We start from the raw sequence: 11,513 nt of genomic DNA, 5'->3' as shown, positions 1-11,513 counted from the left end.
ACAAAAAAAGAAAAAAGAAAGAAGCAAAAATAAGACAATACTAAAAAAAATGAAAAATAGAATCCTATGCTAGTATTTTAGTACTCAGTCTCCAAAAAATAACATTATTTTAGTTACAGTATACACTTGAATGACAGAAGGTACATAATTTTTAATATTGTTTCTTTTATTAAATGTGTTTATTAAGACACATTTCATTTTCAAAATGTCAGAGCTATAACCTGTTAAAATGTGTATATATTTTGGGGGGACACCCTGTATTTCTCCTCCATCTGTGCTTTGGCCCTAGAACAAGAGAAAAAATTCCTTCTGTATAAACCCCTCACCTGCTCATTGGAGTGCCAACTCTTTCTTGTGGTATAAAAAATTCTGGAAGTATGAGTAATTAGTGACAATAAAATTAGAAAAGCAAAGAGGAAATAGAAATTTTGCTGGTTGTTGGAAGCCGATCCACCCTGGCTGCTTGAGGCAGTCCCTGCAGGGATGTTTCAAGGAACCTTGAAATAGAGAAGAGAAATGCCCTAGCCTTTGGAATGGAATGGATGGGGTTAAGATCAAATAGGATAAATGCAGATGTAAGAGAACAATAGGGGGAGGAACCTGGCTAGGAGAAGAGAGGTTGTTTCCCCAGGTGAGGACCAAATAGTATAAATACAAATGTAAGAGGACAATAAAAAGAAGAAGAATCTGGCTATGATGATCACCTAAACACTGTGTCCTTCATTCTTCGCAGACTCCGTCCACACCTTTGGGAACCCCTGGACCCGCTGGGGCTGGACCCCAGTAGCTGGTAAAATTCACTAGTAATATATTGCTGTATAACAAATTACCCCCAAATTTAGCATCTTAATAATCATTCATTATCTCATAGTTTCTGTGGGTCAAGAATCCATTTTAGCTAGGTGTTTTTGGCTCAGCATCTTTTGTGAAGTGGAAGTCAAGATGTTTGCTGAGATTACAGTCATGTGAAGGCTGGGCTGGGGCTGGATGGTCCACTGCCAAGGTGGCTCATTCATCCACCTGACAAGTTAGTCCTGCTTGTTGGCAGGAGTCTAATTCCGTGCAACATGGGCCTCTCCATAGGGATGCTTGAGGACTCTTACTTACGTTGGTTTGAGTAGCTGATTTTCCCCCAAGGCAAGTAATATTAAAGAGATCAAGTCAATGAACAGAGACAGATCCAAAGACAGAGAAACAGCGATCAGACTATTAATCCCCAGAGGGAAAGTAGGGGAGGGAGGAGGTCAGGGGAAGAGATCAACCAAAGGACTTGTATGCATGCATATAAGCCAAACCAATGGACATGGACAACAAGGGGATGAGAGCATGAGTGGGGGTGGGGGAGGATGGGGGTTTAATGGGGGGGGGGGGATGAGGACACATTTGTAATACCTTAACTAATAAAGAATTTTAAAAAAAAGAAAATCCTCAGATAAAAAAAAATAAAGAGATCAAGTCATATCTTTCACTGTGTTGCCTCCACACTCACACACTGTCATTGCCACATTATCTTGTTATACAGATTAGCTTGTTCAATGTGGGAGTAGATTATACAAACTCTGAATGAATATCAGGACATGGGGATTATTGGGGCCACCTTGGAGGGTGGCTACCACATTTATATTTCCCCACAACCATAGAATATATTGGTCACAGGCTTTTCTCACTTATTAAGTTCAACTTTATAAAATCAGCTTATATAAAATTCTGACTAATATAATTCCTATTCATATATCTGTTAAAGCAAATAATGAGATCATTTTTTAATTCAATCACATTTAAATGGTAGGTAATAAAATAAATATTGTAATTTATTTAACATATCTAGCTTTCTAATTTCCTTGTGGTATGATTCACTTAGTACAAAAATAAATATTAAAAGGGTATTATTATCATGTAAATCTCTTCCTCAATTTTTAATATATTCTTTCTTATTCCTAATATCTGGTTATGAATCATACAATTAAGAGTAATAAAAAGGCAGTGTAAAAATTTCTAACATTATATAAATGACAAGGAAATAGATGGCATCACATTGAAGATATAATCCTAGAAATATTTTAAGAATAAGCTCTTATTCAAAAGACTAAATAAAGCTTTCAAAGACTTTGTTCCAAGTTGATTTGCATATTTCCACATTGTCTTTTATATTAATGGTTTCAAGTTTTGACAGACTTAATTGTCTGAGCAGTACTTGCTAACATCCTTCACACCATTACCAACAATGGTTGGTGCGTTATAGTGTCTGGTCTGGCCAGCATGGCTCAGTGGTTGAGTGTCAACTTATGAACCAGGAGGTAATGATTTGATTCTCAGTCAGGGTACATGCCCAGGTTGCAGGCTCAATCCTGAGTGTGGGGCACGCAGGAGGCAGCCAATCAATGATTCTCTCTCATCATTGATGTTTCTATCTCCCTCTCCCTCTCCCTTCCTCTCTGAAGTCAATAAAAACAGATTTTTTTTAAAAAAAAGATGTAGTGTCTGCATTCAGGATGCACAGTTTAATATAAGGGGACAGATATATAAGTAAATATATCTAAAATACCCCCAAAACATGAACAAAATTTGAATATCACACTAGCAAATACACAAGTCTGACTAGTTACAAGTCCCATTTGTTCACACAAGGAAATAGAGATTCCTTTCCTCTGTCCTCACCAGCCACAAAATTTGTCTCTGAAATCCATGCATTTGCCACATGTATGTGAATTTTGCCCACACGGCCATGAAAGCTCTAGGTGGCTGGTTAAATTCAAGCTGCGAGGCTGAAATTCTGTTTCCTTCTTTGGCCCCCCGCATGTTACAAGACAGCTCCAAGCTGTAGTTGCAGCCATTTGGGTTTTTAGTTTAATTCCATGGGCAGGATGTTCTACCCAGTCTCTGGTTTTATTTATTTTTATTTATTTTATTTTATTTTATTTTATTTTGGAGATTGTGCTGTTGAGATTTATTTTTTATTTTTTATTTTTTTTTTATTGCTTAAAGTATTACAAAGGGTATTACATATGTATCCATTTTATCCCCCCGCCCTAGACAGTCCCCTAGCCTCCCCTATCACCCAGTGTCTTATGTCCATTGGTTATGCTTATATGCATGCATACAAGTCCTTTAGTTGATCTCTTACCCCCCTACCTCCTGCCCCCCAACCCTCCCCGGCCTTCCCGCTGCAGTTTGACAATCTGTTTGAGGCAGCTCTGCCTCTGTATCTATTATTGTTCAAAAGTTTATAATGGTCTCTATTGTCCATGAATGAGTGAGATCATGTGGTATTTTTCCTTTATTGACTGGCTTATTTCACTTAGCATAATGATCTCCAGTTCCATCCATGACCAGTCTCTGGTTTTAATCTGTGAGCCTGGATTTGGTCCTCCATCTCACATGAAAACATGTAAGACCATAGTATACACAGAAACCAAATTCCTACTGCCATTGCCCTGTTTTCTGAGTCTAGAGCCCAGCAGCTCCATGGCATTTAGCCCAACACTGTGTTTCTGCTCTGTTCTGGTAAAAATATCCATCTCTTTTTTTACCTGAGCCTTGTCTTTTTTATATTATCCATTTAAATCTCATTTAGCATTATTATGTAATTTTATTAGAAAGGCTGTCAGAACATGACATCTTATACAAGTATCTCCTATCTAGTATTTCCCACCACATTTATAGAGGTACTAGAGGCCCGTTGCACGAAGAAATTCGTGCAATAGGCCTTCCTTCCCCTGGCTGCCTGCACCAGTTTTCCTCCAGCACCCAGGACCCAGGCCTTCGCTCCAGCCACAGAGGAGAAGCGATGCCTCTTCAGCCTTCAGTCTTCGCTGCTCTGGCCAGAGCCTTCAGTCTTCGCTCCACGCCTGCGTATGCAAATTAACCACCATCTCTGTTGGGTTAATTTGCATACTCTCCTGATTGGCTGGTGAGTGTAGCAGAGGGACAGTCAATTTACATGTTTGTCTATTATTGGTAAGACTAGAGGCCCGGTGCACAAAAATTTGTGCACTCAGGGGGGATGGTGTGGTCCCTCAGCCCAGCCTGTGCCCTCTCGAAGTCTGGGACCCCTCGGGAGATAACAACCTGCTGGCTTAGGCCTGCTCCCGGGTGGCAGAGGGCAGGCCCAATCCCTAGGTGCAGCCCCTGGTCGGGCTCAGAGCAGGGCTGATTGGGGAGTTGGGGCACCACCCCCAGTCACACACAGAGCAGGGAAGATTGGGAGATTGTGATGCCACACTCAGTCACGCTCAGGGTAGGGCCAATTGGGGGGTTGGGGCACCGTCCCCTGTCACACTCAAGGCAGGGTCGATGGGGAGGTTATGGCGCCACCCGCCGTCACACGCAGAGCAAGGCCCATCAGGGGGTTGGGGCACCGCCCTCTATCACCCACAGAGCAGGGCCGATCAGGGGGTTGGGGCGCTGCCACTCTCACACTCAGGGCAGGGCCGATGGGGAGATTATGGCTCTACCCCATCACACACAGAGCAGGGCCCATGGGGGGGTGGTTGGGGAGCTCCCCCCTATCAGGCACAGAGCAGGGCTGCTCAGGGGGTTGGGGCCCCGCCATCTGTCACACACAGAGCCGCAGGGCAATCAGGGGGTTTGGGCGCTGCCCCCTGTCATGCTGATCCCGGTGCCGGGAGGCATATTACCCTTTTACTATATAGAATAGAGGCCTGGTGCACGGGTGGGGCCGGCTGGTTTGCCCTGAAGGGTGTCCTGGATCAGGGTGGGGGTCCCCACTGGGGTGCCTGGCCAGCCTGGGTGAGGGGCTGAGGGCTGTTTTCAGGCTGGGAGTGACTGAAGTTCCCAACCGCTCCTTTTTTTCTTTTCTTTTTTTTATTCTGGGCCAGCTTTACCTTGAGGCTTGGCTCCAGCTCTTAGGCCTCCGGCTGAAAGTAGGTTTCTGGCCTTTGCTTACAATGTTGCGAATCTGCTGGCTGAAGTCCGGCGGTACTTGTTACAATGTTTCTTAAACTGCCCGCTCAGAGGCCTGCAGCCGCAGGCGGGGAACGTTGGTTTCCTCCAACGATCCTCCGCCACTGAGGCAAGCAAGCCTCATGTTAGTTTCAAGCTGCCTGGCTGCCGGCCGCCATCTTGGCTGACAGTTAATTTGCATATTTCACTGATTAGCCAATGAAAAGGGTAGCGGTCGTACGCCAATTACCATGTTTCTCTTTTATTAGTGTAGATAATGTACAAATAAAATTGTACATATTGAAAATATATAATAAAATGTTTTGATATGCATTGTGAAATGATTATCACAATCAAGTTAATTAATACATCCATCATCTCACATTTTGTTGTTGTTCTGAGAGTACTTAAGGTCCACTTGTTTAATAAATTTTAAGTACAGTCATGCACCATTTAATGAGGGGGATGCTTTCTGAGAAATACATCCTTAGGAAATCTCACTGTTGTACAAATATCAGAGAGTGCACTCACACAATCCTAGATGTTATAGCCTACTACACACCTAGACTATATAGGATAGCCTACTGCTCTTACACTACAAGCCTATATAGCATGTTACCAAAACAATCTCATAAGATTAAAACAAGCACACAAAAATTATTCAATCAAGAGAAACAGAACACACAAGATGTATGAGGCTGCTGCTGACATACAGCATATGTTTGACAGCTGGATTTTATTTTTTTGCTTATCCCTTCCCCCTTTTTACCCAGTCACCCCACCCTCCCCTCTAACAGCTAACAGAGTGTTCTCTGTATCTGAGTGTGTTTCTATTTTGTTTGTTCATTTGGTTCATGAGATTCCACATATAAGTGAAATCATATATTATATGTCTTTCTCTGGCTGGTTTATTTCAATTAGCAGAATACTCTCTAGGTCCACCCATGCTGAAGCAAAAATTTCCTTTTTTAACAGCTATGTAGTATTCCACTGTGTAAATGTACCACTGCTTTTTTAGCCACTTATCTACTGACAAGAGGCCGGGTGCAAAAAATCAGTGCACTGCGGGGGGTGGGGGGGGGGGTTCCTCTGCCCGGCCTGCACCCTCTCGCAGTCCGGGACCCTTCAGGGGATGTCCACCAGCCAACAGTTGGTAATCCCTCTCGCAGTCCAGAACCCCTCACTCCTTATCGCCCACCTGCTCGCTGGTCCTTACCACTGCTGAGAAACTTGGACTCATTCCTCTGTGGTCACACAACTGTCACACGCCAGGCAGTCACTCAGAAATATCTTGGCATTGGCCAACTTATGGAATTCTCCTTTCTCTCTGTTCTCCTGAGCCAGACTCTGGACTCTGGACATTGACTGTGACATTCTCTTGGTCATCGTTTTGTGTTTTATTTTTCCCCCAAAATGTTACAAAGTTTATATGAATATAACATACAAAGATGCAGCCTCCTTTGTAGGAACAGGGAAGAAAGGAGTTGTTAAGTAAAGCACACAGAGCTGTAGCAAGCACCAGCTGTGGAGAGGGCCAAAGGGGAGAGGAGGTTGATACTGGGGCTGAGGCCCTAGAGCCGTTGCTGGGGAAGTAGGCATCTCCTCTGAGTGCTACGTTCTGAGGCTGAACTAATTGGTCAAGCTGAGGCAGAGGTGGGTGGCCATGTCAGCCATCTTTGGTGCTGTTTACCCTTTCCCACCCCAGCTCTGTTGTAAAGTCCCAGAGCCCTGGATTCCAAAGGCCCCCTCCAGAGCAGAGGCCCTGGAAGGGGTGAGAGGAAGTGAGTAGGGCAAGTTTGAAAGCCAATGTGCCTGTGTGCTGAGGGATGGCCGGAGACAGTGGTGAGAGGTAGCAGGGGAAGGGCTCTCATACATACCCTTCTGTGAGGGCCACAGGTGAAGGAGGCCAGGGGAGTGGGTAGGGATGGGGCACCATGGCCCCAGCCTCTTAGGCATCCCCGTCTGTCCTCTGCAGTGAACATGGAGGAAAGGACTGCCTCTGAGGAGGGGCCAGGCCAGGCCAGGTGACCACCTTGAGTTCTGGCTGAGGTGACGATCCTCTCCCTGAGATGCCATCTAACAGGTGATGGCAGAGGGCCCAGTGCCTCTTCTCTTCTCAAAGAACATGTAGTCAATGAGGAATGTGGCTCCCAGCAGTACAGCCTTCACTCTCACGTCCAGATCCAGCGGGAACTGCAAGCCAAAGTCATCTGCAACCATGTGGGCTTCTTGAAACAGGCCCCCCTCCCCCCACTGCTTGCTGATGCGGCTCACGCTGTGGGACTCATCTGGAGTCTTCACCTCAAAGTAGGTGTCCGTGCCACAGCCACAGGTCCAGCAGGGCTCCACCACTCACAGGATCGTATGGCAATCGGCATCTTGAATGGAGAACTTGGGGAGGAAGGGATGCCCGGTCTGCAGGACATGGCCAATGGTGGTGCCTGGTGGTGACTGTACTTCCATCTCTCGGTCCCCGGAGTCCACCAGACAGAGGCGAAGAGGCCGGCAGCCCCACAACACAGACACGCACAGCAGTTGCCCTCTTCAGCCGCCTGACCCAGGGGCTGTCTAGTCCCTGAGCACAATTCATACCAGTTATTTGTCTCCCAGCCTAGGAGCATTTCCACTCATTCTGATGGTGAAGCAGAATCTGATCAATCAGCACCAAGAATTTGAGGTGGGGCAGAACTGGGGACTGGCTCCCTTAGTAGTCCTCCCGAGATGCTCCACAAGGGAGAAAGGATACCGCCAGATACCGAGGCCAAGTTCCAGGAGGCCGGCAGCACTGTTGGGATTGTACCAACAGCGCTGGTCCATTGGTGCCTGACCTTTCCTCTTAAGATTGAACCTGGAGGCCAAACTGGTTTGACTCAGTGGATAGAGCATCAGCCTGAGGACTGAAAGGTCCCAGGTTCAATTCCGGTCAAGGGCATGTATCTTGGTTGCGGGCACATCCCCAGTAGGAGGTGTGCAGGAGGCAGCTGGTCGATGTTTCTCTCTCATCGATGTTTCTAACTCTCTATCCCTCTCCCTTCCTCTCTGTAAAAAAATCAATAAAAAATATATTAAAAAAAAAAAAAAGATTGAACCTGGAGGACTACTAAGAGAGACAGTCCCCAGTTCCGCCCTGACTCACCACACTGATTGATCAGCTCCCATTCCCTCAGGTCCCTAGCCTGGCGTTCAATCAAGCCTTTGGTCATTTTGGATGTTACGGACCCTGGGTTTTTATATATTAGGATGGGCACTTGGGCTGTTTCCAAATCTAGGTTGTTGTAAACAACACTGAAATGAACATAGGGTGTATATATTCTTTCAAATTAGTGTTTCAGGTTTTTTTGGATAAGTTCCCAGAGTGGAATCACTGGGTCATAAGGCAGTTCCATTTTTAATTTACTGAGGAAACTCCACACTGCTTTCCACAGTGGCTGCACCAGTCTGCGTTAACAACAGTGCACATTGGCTTCCTTTTCTTTACATCCAAGATAAAACTTGTTTTTTCTACTTATTGACTAGAGGCCGAGGGCATGAATTTGTGCATGGGTGGGATCTGGCCAGCCCAGCCCCAATCGTGGCAGATCAGGGCTGGGCCTATCAGGAGGAGGAGATGGCGGAGAGTTGGCCAGCCAGCCTTCCCCAATCAGGGCCCAATCAGGGCCATGATGACTGGGGGGAGGGGTTTCAGGAGGTTGGCACAGACAGGTTGGCTTTCTGCACATGGACACTAGCTGTGTGCAAAAGATGGTACTCATCATTCTCAGGGAGTCAGCCATAAGGAGGTGTGGGTGAGGCATGCAGAGCATCAGGCATGTATGTGGGCCAGCTGGGACAGGATGTCCCCAGCAGCTCAGGGTCAGTCTTGCTGATAGGGTCCATAAAGCAGTTAGTAAGAACCATGTCACATCAATAATTTCCAAGCCCTAGGTGCTATATTCCCAGCATCTCCCAGCCCCTCAGGCATACATATTACCTGAATATTTTAGGTGGAGAGAGAAGAAAGTAGGCCCTTTGGAAATATCCTGTATAGCTGGTGGGGAAGAAGAGATATATTCTCACATTTCCTTGTGGAATAAATCTCAGAATAAGGGAATCTTTTTTGGCAGTGAGCTGTGTCACTTGGGAGAGAGGTACGCTGGTAAAGTGAAAATTTCTTCTTATTCTCTTCAATGCACCTATTCTTGGAATTTTTTGCTCCAAAGCCATGCTGGAAGTCCCAAACTTCTATCAGTATTTTGTCTATGGGTAACTGTCAAAATCAATGCTCTGTGTGTGGGAGGGTGGGAGAGGGGTGACAGTAGAAAACTCCTATTGCACCATCTTGCTGACATCATATTCTATCAGTTCTTAACATTAAGGGATTGTTGTGAGGCTAAAACTCTATATAGTAAAAATTCTTTGTAAATAATAAAGTTAATTCAAATGTTAGTTATCCTATCTAATAATAGACAAACATGGTAATTAACTGTACCTCCAACATGCTTCCCATTGGCTAATTAGGGTTATATGCAAATTAACTGCCAACCAAGATGGCGGCCAGCAGCCAGGCAGCTGAAGTGAACAGGAGGCTTGCTTGCTCCAGTGATGGAGGAAGCCAAGGTTCCCCGCCTGACACTGCCGGCCTCTGAGCTGCACTCTAAGAGACAATGTTGCAATTATAGAAGCTAAACAAACCCCAAAAACCTGCTTTCCACCAGCTGGGCCACAGAGCTGGAGCTGCAACAGTGTTTCAATTATAGAAGCCAAACAAACCCAAATACCTACTTTCAGCAGCTGAGGTCTCAGAGCTGGAGCCAAGCCTCAGAGCTAAAGCCGGCTCTCAGTTCCAGTGACAGCCACAGAAGGTAAATAAATCCCAGAATAAAAAAAGAAAAAGAAAAAAAGGAGAGGTTGGGAGCTTCAGTCGCCCGCCAGCCGGAAAACAGCCCTCAGCCCCTCACCCAGACTGGCCAGGCACCCCAGTGGGGACCCCAACCCTGAAGGGGGTGTGACCAGCTGCAAACCGCCATCTGATCTGGGACACCCTTCAGGGCAAACTAGCCGGCCCCCACCTGTGCACCAGGCCTCTATCCTATATAATAAAAGGGTAATATGCAAACTGACCCTAACAGCAGAAGGACTAGGAATGACACACACTGACCACCAGGGGGCAGATGCTCAATGCAGGAGCTGCCCTCTGGTGGTCAGGGCACTCTCACATGGGAGGAGCTCTGCTCAGCCACAAGCCAGGCTGACGTTGCCAGTACAGCGGTGGTGGTGGGAGCCTCTCCTGCCTCCTCAGCAGCGCTAAGGATGTCCTACTGCAGATTAGGCCTGCTCCCTGCTGGCAAGTGGACATCCCCTGAGGGCTGCGAGGCTGCCAGAGGGATGTCTGATTGCCATCTTAGGCCCAATCCCCTGGGGAGCAGGCCTAAGCCAGCAGGTGGTCATCCCCTGAGGGGTCCCAGACTGTGAGAGGGCACAGGCCAGCCTGAGGGACCCCACCCCCTGAGTGCACAAATTTTTGTACACCAGGCCTCTAGCCTTATATAATAAAAGAGAAAGATGCAAATTGACCAATCCTCCACTACTCTAACCAGCCAATCTGGAGTAAGTATGCAAATTAACCCAATAAAGATGGTGGATTAATTTGCATACACAGGCACTGGGCAGAGAGCAGAGCAGGAGAGTCAGCAGCTTGGGGGATGTGGCTCCCTCAGTCGCTCCCCCAAGCCACCGGGCGGAGAGCAGAGAGGGAGGGCTGGCAGCTTGGAGGACTTGGCAGAGTGGGAGGCTGTGGGATGGAGACAGAGCAGGAAGGGATAATGAAGAGCGTGGGGAGCACCAGGAATTCTGGGAATAGTAGTTCTGGTGGCAGACAGATCTCCTAGACCAGTGGTTCTCAACCTTCTGGCCCTTTATTTTTTTATTTTTTTATATATTTTATTGATTTTCCACAGAGAGGAAGGGAGAGAGAGACAGAGAGTTAGAAACATCGATGAGAGAGAAACATCAATCAGCCGCCTCCTGCACATCCTCCATTGGGGATGTGCCCACAACTCAGGTACATGCCCTTGACCGGAATCGAACCTGGGACCTCTCAGTCCGCAGGCTGACGCTCTATCCACTGAGCCAAACCAGTTTCGGCAACCTTCTGGCCCTTTATATACAGTTCCTCATGTTGTAATCCAACCATAAAATCATTTTCGTTGCTACTTCATAACTGTAATGCTGCTACTGTTATGAATTGTAATGTAAATATCTGATATGCAGGATGGTCTTAGGCGACCCCTGTGAAAGGGTCGTTCGACTGCCAAAGGGGTCACGACCCACAGGTTGAGAACCGCTGTTAGACAGTAGGGCAAAGTGAGCCTGTTACTGTTGCGGTGAGTGATAGAGGGAAAGCAAAGGTGAGAAACATAAGTAAAATCAGAATATCTAGGAAAAATTAAAGGGAAGATATCCTAAAACTTCCAGGAAATCTCCACCAATGAAGCAAAGAAAAAAAATGCCTCTATTATTCTTTGCGCAACAAATCAAACTGGGTTGGGGGTCTCAGACAATTCACTCATATGATTGAAAAGACAGACAGAAACTCCTGGATTGGAGAGGGCTCCCCTGAGAGCTCCCAGATT

General features: G+C 46.4%; 1 pseudogene; it reads right to left on the bottom strand.

The window, feature by feature from the left end:
* Nucleotides 1–6,940: 6,940 nt before the first annotated feature.
* Nucleotides 6,941–8,105, bottom strand: LOC132228261 (phospholipid scramblase 3-like; annotated as a pseudogene).
* Nucleotides 8,106–11,513: the final 3,408 nt, after the last annotated feature.

This window comes from Myotis daubentonii, chromosome 1 (assembly GCF_963259705.1).
Source record: "Myotis daubentonii chromosome 1, mMyoDau2.1, whole genome shotgun sequence".
Classification (NCBI taxonomy): domain Eukaryota; kingdom Metazoa; phylum Chordata; class Mammalia; order Chiroptera; family Vespertilionidae; genus Myotis; species Myotis daubentonii.
Note: the sequence above shows the minus strand (reverse complement) of the source record. Positions and strands in the feature narration are given on the sequence as shown.